This window comes from Lepidochelys kempii, chromosome 2 (assembly GCF_965140285.1).
Source record: "Lepidochelys kempii isolate rLepKem1 chromosome 2, rLepKem1.hap1, whole genome shotgun sequence".
Taxonomy (NCBI): domain Eukaryota; kingdom Metazoa; phylum Chordata; order Testudines; family Cheloniidae; genus Lepidochelys; species Lepidochelys kempii.
The window spans coordinates 71,348,626-71,360,895 of record NC_136381.1 but is presented as its reverse complement, the minus strand read 5'-3'; the positions used below and the strand labels follow the sequence as shown (position 1 = coordinate 71,360,895).

The window sequence follows — 12,270 nt, the reverse complement described above, 5'->3', positions numbered from 1 at the left end:
AATAAATTGGTTAGTCTCTAAGGTGCCACAAGTACTCCTTTTCTTTTTGCGAATACAGACTAACACGGCTGTTCCTCTGAAACCTATTTCCCCTTGTTTTTTCCTACACCCCCCCCACCCCGTTCCTCAGACGTTCTTGTTAAACCCTGGATTTGTGCTGGAAATGGCCCACCTTGATTATCATACACATTGTAAGGAGAGTGATCACTTTAGATAAGCTATTACCAACAGGAGAGTGGTTTTTTTGGGGGGGAAGGTGTTGGGGGGGGAAACCTGGATTTGTGCTGGAAATGGCCCACCTTGATTATCATACACATTGTAAGGAGGAGGTATTGTTTCATGATTTCTGTGTGTATATAAAGTCTGCTGCAGTTTCCACGGTAAACATCTGATGAAGTGAGCTGTAGCTCACGAAAGCTCATGCTCAAATAAATTGGTTAGTCTCTAAGGTGCCACAAGTACTCCTTTTCTTATTGTAAGGAGAGTGATCACTTTACATAAGCTATTACCAGCAGGAGAGTGGGGTGGGGAGAGAGAAAACCTTTTGTAGTGATAATCACCCATTTTTTCATGGTTTGTGTGTATAAAAACGTCTCCTGTACTTTCCACAGTATGCATCCGATGAAGTGAGCTGTAGCTCACAAAAGCTTATGCTCAAATAAATTTGTTAGTCTCTAAGGTGCCACAAGTTCTCCTTTTCTAGTCACATCACTGTAGATCCAGAACACCACCACTGATTTTAGCCCAGGACACTCACAGATTTGACTCTTCTCAAATGTGCTGTAAGCACATCTCTAGAGCCAGAGGGCTTTTCCTTTATGAAGCAGTGTGATGCATTAGCTTGCCCACATCATATTCCTTTGTCTAACCAGTGCAGCCAGGCTCAATTAGCTCTCCAATAGAGTTTCTAGAGATTCCTCTTCTCTGCTTAAAATAAATATATTTTATCAGAACCAAATTTATATAGGCTTATTTCTGACAACTTTCTCTGAGAATATAGGTGCCAAAGATTGCAGTGATTGACTCTTTCTTAGGAAGCTCAGCTTATTCTTCACAGGCCAGGAAAGTGACTAACATTTTTAACTCCAGTAGAAAAATCCTCCTGCCTTTGCTGTTAGTGTCCTTTTAAGTTGCTACTTCTGAATTTTGAGTGAAATCAACCAGACTTCCACAGCCAGTTCAAGTAATTCACCAAGAACCTATTCTTCCTCTTACCCTCAATCTTATATTGTCTTCAAGGAAAACCAAAACAAAACACTCTAACTTTACTATATGTAGTTGTTTCATACTCTTGATTTTAATTTTCAGTTCATTGCAGTTGCTGACTATTGATCTTACTACAAATTTCCTTATCAAAGTAAATTTATTTTTATAGTTTGTGACTCCTTTCACAGATTTGCTTTTTAAAATGTGTGATATTATGTGTGTATACATGCACAGACAGACACGTTGTCCATTTGTTTCTAAATGTAGATGTTTGATAACGGGCACCATAGGAATTTGAGACTCAGGCTACTATGTAGATATTTGTTTGTTTATAGCTTTATCTAATCTAATCTATCTATCTATAAGCTTAGATATCAGCATTCATGAAGTACCCATTTCAGCATTGTCTTAAAAAGTTTGTCTGTCTGTGTCTCTTTTACACACACACACACGTTAGCAGAGCTATGTCAGGCTGTAGTTTGTCAAACAGTAAACCTATAATTTAGCTTCACTATTACTCATCTCATAAATTCAACATCTAATAGTTCTGTTGCTATTTATCAATGGTCTGCTTGTTGTCATGGAACACTGATTCAGCTGTCAAGGTTATTTGGTAATCTGAGGCTCATAAAATGGGAGAAGATTTTTTTTTTTGTTATGAGCCCAAAGCCAATACATGCTTTCCCCCAATTTAACTGTACTTAAATGTTATGAATAATAAATCATTTTAGTACTGCCTATAATAAGCAGATTTTTAATCAAATGAGTCAGCTACTAAAAACAATCCTGTATCAAATATCATAATACAAGCCAAGAGGTTAAAGTATAAGACAATTACTTGTGTTAGAAGAAAAGCCTCAAGGAAAGTTTTCATGCTTATAGGACACAGACATTTTTGACAATTTTATCCAAAGTGCTTAGGGTCTTCCCTTTCCTTTCTTTTTGCCCAGAGTGTGCATGTGTGAATGGTGGGGCTACGGAGAGTGGAAAGTGCTCCACTTTCCCTAACCACCTAGTGGCCAATTTGAAGACAGCAAGAAAGCTGAATGGCTGCAGTGAACTCCCCTCCCCCTATTAAGCATTAATATTAAAGCACACAGCAGCCTTTCTTTCTGCTGGAAATTGCCCTGCCTACCCTTCCCCATAGATGGCATGATTGTCAGTGGAGGATTTTCCATCTTGCTGTGAGTCTAACTCTTTTGGGATCTGGACGGAGTTTTTCCTTCTTGGCAAGACTGGTAGATATCTGGTTAACTTTTTCCAGTTTCCTCGCAGTCTCCTGCAGGCTGCCATGGGTGAATAGAGAGTGCATACTGTTTAAATAAACAAATGAAAGAGGAAGAGAACACTGTCACACTTCCAGTTGGTATCCCAAGTAAGAGGCTTCAAGGGGCCAGTTCCTGGGGTAAAGCTCAGCACAGGACTGGTGGAATCTGTAAGCTTGTGGGGCAAGAGAGTATTAACTCTTCATTGACTGAGTTCCCCGTCACCTGTTCCCTCATTCCTCCTCCCTGGGTGGTAGGATCCAGTGTCAGACTGAACTATGAACAGAGTGATGCCGCTTCAGGTAAGAGAGTCAACCCTCATTCCTTGGCTCCAGGATCTGAGGCGATTTAACCCCATGCCAGACCCAACTAATGCTTGGTAGTTAAAGGATGGGTCAGCCTCCTCATCCTCTAATATTAACTTTAATTCAGTTGTAGGCTGCAGGTTTAATTCCTAATCAAGTTACAGTCAATATTTTACCTTATAGCAACAGAACAATTGGAAACCTTTGTTATACATTTGTATCACACGATAGTCTGGAATATACAGTGACAGTCAAATGCTACTGTCCTCTTATCATTGTCTCAGCTAGGTTACACAGATCCTCCTCTCTCACAAGTGAACCAGTGGCAGTAAAGCACTCAGTCACTGCCATCTATTACGTATATTGTGGTTTTCTACAATGAGTTTTAAGGTTTTTATTTTATTCATTGTTAACAGTGCAAAAGTACTGAAAAAAGCAGAAATACTTAAGGATTCCTTCCTCCCCCTGTCCAGAATTTGCAGTCTTCTTCTATGGCTGTTTGTTCGTTACCTAGGAAACAGATGCAGATGGAATTTGATTGGCTGTCTTAACAGAGTGACTGTGAGAGCTATAACCAGAGTTTTAGGTTGTAGATGTGTGAGTGCAAGACACAGAAAATGTACACTCTTGAGAATTACATAAATCATATTTCAAAGATGGTGATGGGTGGCAGCAATTGGTAACACCTAGTGCACAAAAGGAGAAATCTCTCTCTTAGGGACACATGATGAGACTGATTACATGGCAGTTGAATGGACACTGGCTCTGGGCTAGAGGTTGATTTTATTGGTGAAATCAACCAAAGACATTGAAGGTAATTGCAAACAATGCAAGAGATGCCAATGATGGACGGCAAAAACTTAGAGAGCAGCTAGCCTGACCAATACAATGGATGAAGAGAAATGATACTATTAATAGAAGAGCATTTGCTGGGACACTGGTAGTTGGAGACCAGTTTAAATAGTGTGAAGATGATAGGCAGTACTATGCGACTTAAAGAATTACAAAGACTCAAGAAGCATGTGTACATTTTGTAGCTCCAGAGAGCTAAGAGGGATAGAGTACCCAGCCTGGGCTGCTGTCAATAGGAAGAGAGACAGAGCCATGATATTACTATGCTGTTTCTTCATAGATAGAAGATACAAGTTGGCATCTTCACAGGAGTGAATTGGAACACCCAAGTCTCCACTGAAGGTCAAAATTCAGGGATTTGTGTGGCATTTCTAATTCCATGTAGTTATTTACTGAATGTGAAAACACTTGTCTTTCCCTACTATACTCAAAGATACATCACAGAAAGTGGGCCGCTGTATAGTTCTCTGAATATAATTGACATGGCTCCTCCATATACGTTCAAATGCATTTAGCAGACATTACTGTTATTTTAAGGGGGAAAAGGTGATGCAATTTCTGGCAGAGAATACTAATTTTGTGAGGCAGCATGCATTGCCCAGACTGAACTGTGAAGCCTGAGTCCCTACCAGGTTTACTTCCTTGAGAGATAGAAAGAGGCACCCAAACAAGGCGATGGGATGGGCTAGCAGCCTGGGTATGACTCTGTCTGAGACCATAGGTTGGTATTCAGGGGGGCTAACCTCTCCTGCCACCACAGCTACACTTCTTCTATTTTTCATGTGATAGCTCAATCAGACCTAGTGTGGGTATGTGTTTTAGAGCTGGGATTTACACTTCCAGCTCTAGAGTAGACGTGCAGCACAGGACTCGCAGCCCAAGAGAAGAGGAAGCTAAGCTGCCTTTGCACCCTTCCAATCCAGGGTTGTTCTGTGTCCCCTGTGTAACACAGACAGACCTGGGGACCTTTATAAGTTACATAGCCTGGCTCCCACTGCCTGTGTGCTGCATTGCTGCCCAGAATCCTTGTAACCCTGTATCCTGATGCCTCACACCAAAACACAAGGAAGGAGGATGAAAGTCCCCCCAACAACCCTGCCACAGCATATCCACTGTGCCAGGGCTTGCAAGGGGATCCTCAGAAGAGAGCCTTACGGCTGTCTACCCCAGTGCCTGTGCTGGGAGAATCTTTCTCTGGTCATACATAGGGCTTGTAGGGCCCCTTATGCTGCTCTGGCACTTTGACTAGGCTAAAGGAGATGAAACAGATGTGAAGATTTCACCCACTGTGTTTATCATCATGGTGCTAATCATGCTCCCTTTGAAATTAAGGGCAAAATCTCAACTAACTTGAATGGGCACCAGGGTGAGCCCTAGTTAGTTTTTACTCTTAAATATTTGTGAGGAAATAAATGTATGAATGGGCTAACTTAACTAAAGGGGAAAGCTGGTTCTAGTTGCTGTGTGGAGAGATTTTTGGAAAATTGAGCATGTGTATACATTTATTTTATAACAATAAAATACTGAGAATAATATTCAGATGTAGAAGTTATTTCTAACTAGGGCAATGGCATGTAAAAACAGTGTGTGATGAGTAAAAATTACATTATTTTACAAACAATTCTAGTCAGTCACATGTTGGATGATATTCTGAGGTCTTCTGGCAGTGGGAAAGCACATTCAAGAAGACTGAAACCTAAAGATAAACAATTGGATCATTAACCCAATTAAGACTCGTTTAGGCATGAAGGAGACATTTGAATACTGCTTTTCACTCTACAGTACTATTTTTGTGTGATAACAAGAACCATCTGACATTCAGTCATGGATGACTTGTGACTTTATGCAAGTGTTAAAATAATCTGTTCAGCTATTAGGGAATCCAATGTGAGATATTACATTTGAGAAAATGGGTTAGTTCCATTGATTTGTGATTGGCTGACAAGATACTGAACACAATTTGCCCTGACTGCTAAGTTGTGGTCAGCATCATGCTATCTAAATCAATTGTTCACAATTGTGTTCAAACATCATAACATTCTGTAATGCAGATAAGGCCTCAGTAACTCAGAAACCAGTCTATAGATATTCAGATCCTTATTCCTATCAGACACACAGGGCCAGATTCTTGATTCCACTCAGGCAGTGCACAGTGACCAGGTTCTGGTTGTAAATGACCAGCAAAGAATCCCTCCAGAGAAGGCTAACTCCCTCACAGTGTAAAACTGGCAAAGCCAGTTCCTCCCACTCCCAACATAGGGATGGAGGTCTGATTTGCTACAGAGATTCTCCAGTGGCTGAAGGTCCTTTAGAGACCGTGTTCCAGTGACATAAGTAGGAGCAGCTTGTAGGCTGCTGTAACTCATGCTGGAGCTGGAAAGTATGATTCTTTGATGGTTCTTTCCTCCACCCTGTACTGAATGAAACACAGACAGAGGGGAAAACTGAGCCTACCATTTTGTTTTTCATGAATGAGACAGACCTTCTATCAGGTTTCTTAAGTATATATTTGAAAAGAATTTAACTCAATAAACCATATCAAGGAAAGTCAGGCATCTTCAATCAGAATTGGGGAATTGATGTCTTCTTTTGAAAGGCTTGGTAGACAAGTCCTATTTGGAGGACATTTTGCACTTGGGGCAGCCTGGGACTGCAAATCAGTGGAATTACTCCTCCTTTATACAGGTGTAACTGAGATCAGACTAAAAGAAAAGGAGTACTAGTGGCATCTTAGAGACTAACCAATGTATTTGAGCATAAGCTTTCGTGAGCTACAGCTCAATTCATCGGATGCTGTAGCTCACGAAAGCTTATGCTCAAATAAATTGATTAGTCTCTAAGGTGCCACTAGTACTCCTTTTCTTTTTGCGAATACAGACTAACACGGCTGCTACTCTGAAACCTGAGATCAGACTCTATCCTGATTTATACAAAATAAATAGATAAATGTTATCTGCATAACAGAGATGTCAGACTGGTGGTATTCCTGCTCTCCCATTTGCCTCTCTCCTTCCTCCTTGGACACCATAGTGATGGGTGTTGTATGAATGTCTTAGTAAATCACTGACCAAATAAGAGTGATTATTAGATACATTTGCCATTACTTGGTACAGTCATTGAGCCAAATTCAGGCTGAAGTAAGTGGGGGTAGCTCCCAGAGGAGTCTTTAAGCCACACTGAGCAGTGACTTAAATGATGGACCATAAATGGGAGGGGTGTAAGTGCTCAACTAACATATAGAAAGTTGCACTGATTTGACTTTCAACAGGTTTGTATGTTATTGAATGTAACTTACCAGTTGACAGGATGGAAAGTAGAGTTTGGAAGGGGGAAATTGTACCAGGAAACTTTAACTTGTGTCTCATCATTACCTGAATACCTGACCCAGATTCAGACCGGGCACAAATTGGTACAACTCTAGTAGACTTTAAGGGGAGTTACACCCACTTATGCTAGGTCTAAAAATACCCAGCACACCAAATCAGAAGATACATTTTTTTACTAACACCTGTTTGACCAACTTACATTGTTGTATTACTTACACAGACATTATACTAATGCTGAATTTGACCTGCTGAATTTCTCTGGACCTTTAGCACTATTCTTTCCCACCACTTACTTTCAAAAGCTTCATTTTCCTAAGTCACTGTTCTTTCTGGTACCATATCATTTGATACATTTAATTTTCCCCCTTTGATTTAGCAATCTGTTGATATGGATGATTTTCTTCTCTTACTTTTCTAGAATAATCACTGAAATGAATCCATGGACAGCAAAGAAGAAAGGGCTACTAAAGCTGAGGAGCAGGGAAGAGGACCAAAGAGTAAGTGGAAAACCAGAAGGATGGTAGTGTGGCAAAGCTTCACATAGAGTGAAATTGTTCGGGGGGTACAATACAGATTGGTGAAGTTTGACAAAAGGATTAGAAGAAACCTTTTGAGGCTTAGAGGAAAAAGCTGAAAAGACTTGATTCTGTTCTCTCATGCCAATACATAATTTGATTCACTTTGGTAGAGTTACTCCTGATTTATGCTAGAGAATCAGGTCCCAAGAAAGTACTGGATAAACAAACAAACAAACAAACATCATGTTCTGGTACAGTGGTTGAATCAGGAAGAACAGGAGAGCAACTGAAGACAGTGTGAGGAGCAGGATCTAGGAGGACCACAGTACAACCATGAGAATGGAATGAGTGGGGTGAGGGTGCTCCGTCAGCCACCAGGTATGCCGCACTGCCTGGTCCATTTGTGTGGTGTCTCATTCACAACATACATACAGTCCGTTTCTTTTCCCCATGTGTGCCTTTAATTTTTAGTTTCCAAGCACTGCAGAACACAGCATAGGCATGTGTCAGAAGGAGCTTGCCACCCCACCGTAAAAGATTGAGTCCCACTAAGCCTGCAGTCATCTCTGTGACACTATTACCTAAATGATCAAGGTGCTATAGCTAACAATCTGTCATGCCTTGGAACAACGATAGGTTAGGCTTGGGAAACATGAGCTGGGAAAGCCAAAAGAGCATCAGAATGTTGGCATATAGCAGGAGGATTGTGGAATTTCTGTGAATTGTCTATTGTGAAATCTCCACCCCCCCTTTAAATGACAAAGATATATTTTTGGTCTTGAGAGTAAAGGGGATTGGAATCAGACCCAATAAAAAAAAAGAGCCAGATATTGAGCTCAGAGGAGTGATGATGATTTATCCCATCTGAGGATCTGGCAAAAAATACATATATTTGATTATGTATTTATATACAAGAATAGAGTGGATCATATCTTGGAAGGTGCTGAGTATCTGCAACTCCCATTGATTTCAATGGTAGTGACAGATTCTCAGGAGCAGTCAACTCTTGGTCCAGTAATATAATAATAATAATCCAACAATAACAACATTTATATTTCCCAATTTCTACCATCTCTCACAAGGAAATAAATGTATTTCTCTCCATTCTGTCTTCAACAGATGCATCTACTTGGCTCACAGCTTTGTGAAAGGATATGAAAGTAGGGCGTTTGTTTCTGTGGGTTACTGGAGAATATTTTGGAGTTGAAGGAACCCATACAGATAGAAAGAGTTACCACTGAACAAGGCCAAATTTCTTCCCATAGTGACAAGTCATAGGAAAAGTTCAATTTAGAGCTGCATGAGGGAAGGATGAGTACACAGACTGAACGGAGATGAAAGGAGTGCACAGAAAGGATGGGGAGGAAGATAAAAGGGAAATAAGGATTTATGGACACTAATATAGAGGAAAATAAGCTCAATAACATGGGGGTTATTAAATTTACTACATATACAAATGAAAAGTTTAGCAAAGAAGAAAATAAGAGAGCTCAAGGGATATACATAATGATATAGAGAAAAATATATCATAACTAAAATCTGACTGGAATGTGATATTAAAGGATATAGTTTATTTAAAAAAGACAAGCAGGAAAAGTAAATGAGGTGGTACAGCCTTATTGGTGAAAGAGGATTTATTAGCCCCCATAAGAGGAGATTGGGGAGAAATCCGTAATGGTGTTGAGTCATTATGCGTTGAAGTTGGCAATGTTTCAAACAGTAAACTAATGTTATAGGCCACTTGACCAAAAGGAACAACTGGACTGTGAAATGACTGAGCAAATAAAAAGAAGCATGTAAAAAGATCAGAGTGATAATAAGTCAGCAATAATTCAGGAAAAGGCATGCTATCGTAATTAAATCGACACATGCCTCAAGCTGATTGTGAAGCATGAGGCTAAGTGCCAAGTACCTTCAGACCCCAATATGTACCCATATTTTAGTTAGACCATAGGCCTAGAAGTACAGTAGTGTGGTTCTATAACGGCTTTTTCATTTTTCTTTAAATACCATGCTTGTGTAATGTAATATGACTTAAACAGAGGACTCTCCACCATGAAGGAGATCATTAATAACAACAGGACAGAAAAAAAATACTTTTTTCACTACTTTTTATTTTCTGACTCATTTCAACTGTTTGTAAACCATGATACACTATTGGTGTTACAATCATATAAAAACATAAGAACGGCCACACTGAGTCAGAACAAAGGCCCATCTAGCCCAGAATTCTGTCTTCTGGCAGTGGCTAATGCCATGTGCCCCAGAGGAAATGAACAGAACAGGTAATCATCAAGTGATCCATTCCCTATTGCCCATTCCCAGCTGCTGACAAACAGCGGCTAGGGAATATAGTAGCCTAAAGAAAGAGAAAGTGCTGATGAAAATATTACTGGAACCCAAGCTATACTGATCTACGATAAACTCTGTAGTCCTTGTAAACACAAAGGGGAGTTTTGTATCCATGAAGGCTGCAGATTTGGGCCCTTACTAAATGGACAGTTTAAATTCAACAAAGGTCAGTTTTGGGAACATTATTTTTTTGCTGACTGGAGCCAAAAAATCTCTTCAACACAGTAGTACAAACGGAATCAAGGAAAAATGACTAATGACCAAATCCTAAAGTCCTAATCCAGTTTTCAGTCAGTCCCTTACTCAGGTGAATTTCAGAGGAACAACTGACTTCACTGGGAGCCTGAGCAAGAATTTGGCTAAAGCTTTTAGAGAACAAAACAGTAAAGAACATCCACATGATTCTGGGGTGCCCTACACATGGTAAACCATACACCGTGGCTCTGCAGCAGGGTGTGAGGTCAGCCTGCTACAAACAGTGAATGCTTAAAAAAAGTTACCTTAGAAAAAACATGCTGAGTAGATCACTGTTTGTTGGAGATCTTGTGAAACTCCAAACCTTCTTCTTTTGTGCACTCCAGAGGCAGTGGGAATTTAAGCTGTCCACTTGCCCAGGATCCAAACCTGTTCCATTGTTGCTTCTGTCTGAAACCCTTGTCATAGCTATGCTGGCCCTGTGGGTTTCTAAGCTTTATAAAGCTGGAATAATATTTAAAGAGTTAAAAATATCTCTTTGGAATGTTGAAAGAGTACTTGTATATTTTTTCCCCTTTTCTTGACATCTGCAGGGTATCTAGGGTCCTCTCCAACCTGCTTGTCCCTGGCTGAATGCAACCCCTAACTTCAGCCAAGGGCAGCAATTTAACTGGTGATTTGCCTCTATTCCACAATCAACATAGAACAGGCAAAAGTCATTGGCTGGCATGAAAATCTCTGGGTGGCTTGCAGTCATCCATAGAGAAAAGACCAGCCATAAAAGTAAATGACTATGTGGGGCTATAAAATTCTGGGTGTCATTCAGTTGGAGACATTAGGATGTTTGGGACTCTCCAAACATACTCAGGGTTACTAGGAAAATACTTACTGTATGATGCAGAAGACTGAAGTTGTGATGGAAAAGACAGTAACTTGTTAGCAATATAAAATCTTAGCGGAGAAGGTGCAGAATAAAATTAGGAATGCAAAAGTGTTTATTTACAGTGGATGGACAACATAGAGATGTGCTCTCAGGTGGCACCAACTGTGAATGGTCTATATGTACCCCTTGGAACACGGCAACTTGGCTATAAATGACTTGAATTTGGCCCATAAAATAAGACTACAGTTACAGTCGCAGAGAAATTGAGAATAATTAAATGTTTTTAATTAAATTGAGCATTTAAAGGGAAAAGACAAAACCCAGAAAATATGATGTTGGTGTTGGGGAAGAAGCCTTAAAGATGACTGGCTAGAAATAAATATAGTAGACATAAAAAACTCATCTAGGAAAAAGGAAGCTCATAATATGTTTATCAGTTATTGGACATATTAATTACTGACAGAGGAAGTTAATACATTTCATAGCTAAAAACATTTAAAAATAAAAATGGAGATAATGTATCAAACAAAACAAAATGGAATAGGGAGATAAAACATAAAATAAACCCTTTATACACTGTAAATAAACCCAACATATAAAGACAGGCAATACTACAGGTAGCAAAGAATAGGCAGGGAAAGTTAGGGAGAAATGAGCCTGAATTCATTTTGCATTTTAGTATCTACAAGACTTAGACAAATTATTCATTTTAAATATTATGATTTGCAAATGCAGCCATACAGAGGCTTAAATATAGTATCAGATGCAGATCTTTGTTTCTGCTCATTCATTAAGTGATTTGTTCTACCCACTACATAGTTAAGGCAAACAATTGTCAACCTATGAATTGTTTGCAAAATATTCAGTTCATTATTTGTTGTTTGTGGTCTGTATTTGGTCATTAAAATCATGTGATATTATTTCTGCTCCCTGACTGGATGACAAACTTTTAACGTGGGAGGACAATGAATAACAAATAAGGAGCTCACATACATGCATATTCATACAAGGAATTGCTCACATACATTCATGAATATCCTTGTTTGCATGTCACTTTAGGTATTTGTATGAAGAACAGCCATTGTTTGAATTTGTGTGTGAACAAAAACTCATTGATATGAGTATTTGAAAATGGAAAATTTGGGGCACAATCAAACATTGAATTTAAACAAATATTCTTGTTTTGGTAGTAGTAATTTGCAATATTAAAAAAAGTGTAAGTTAACATCCCAGAGATGCAATATATTTTCCTGGAGTAAGGAAGTAGTGAGAGGGGACTATGAAATGGGTAAAAATGTTAGGTCCAGCAATGCACCAAAGCAAAAAAAAAGCAGACAGTTAGAATTATGAAAAGTTGCCAAAGCTGTA

General features: G+C 39.4%; 1 protein-coding gene across 10 annotated transcripts in view; it reads right to left on the bottom strand.

The window, feature by feature from the left end:
• ST18 (ST18 C2H2C-type zinc finger transcription factor) overlaps positions 1–12,270 on the bottom strand; it is a 120,075-nt gene that overhangs the window by 62,558 nt on the left and 45,247 nt on the right. The window contains exon 3 of one of the 10 annotated variants that reach the window (XM_073331198.2): positions 3,222–3,286. The exons of the other annotated variants lie outside the window; for them this stretch is intronic. The gene's annotated coding sequence lies outside the window, so the exon portion shown is untranslated. The remainder of the gene's footprint in view (positions 1–3,221; positions 3,287–12,270) is intronic. 10 annotated transcript variants of the gene reach the window in all.